A 531-nucleotide genomic window follows, 5' to 3' on the forward strand; every position below is an offset into this window, starting at 1 on the left:
GCTTTCCTACTAACAGAAGGAAATAAAAATTACCTCTCCTGTCTTAAGAGTGGCCACAACTATTTCAGTTTACAGTCATACAGAGTCAGAGAAAGAACTTGGTGGCACTCTGTGCTGGTTTTGGTTATCCAAAAAGCAGAGCCTTTAGCACACTAACCCTTTACCTCTGAGATTGCGCTTTTGAGTTTGAGGCCAAGTTCAAGTCCTTACTAAAATAAGCTCGCTGATCTTTGTTCAGTCCCTAGTGACTGCCGTCTACATCTCAAAAATGCTCAGTAAACATGATTAAAGGAAAAAAAAAAGCCACCATCTGAAAGCTGCATAGCAAATTTTGTTTCTTCATTGTTTAAAGCATTTATAATATTACTCATAATACAGTTCCCAAATAGTTTATAGGATTTTAATTTTTTTTAAACCTACTGTTTAATTTTCATAAGCATAGCAGGCTTGGTTCTTCTTATCCACAAATGCTATGCTATGATAGGCTTTTTTTGGATAGGCAGCCAAGCAAAATGTTCAGTAGGAATAGGT

The sequence above is a fragment of the Molothrus aeneus genome, chromosome 1, assembly GCF_037042795.1.
Source record: "Molothrus aeneus isolate 106 chromosome 1, BPBGC_Maene_1.0, whole genome shotgun sequence".
NCBI lineage: Eukaryota > Metazoa > Chordata > Aves > Passeriformes > Icteridae > Molothrus > Molothrus aeneus.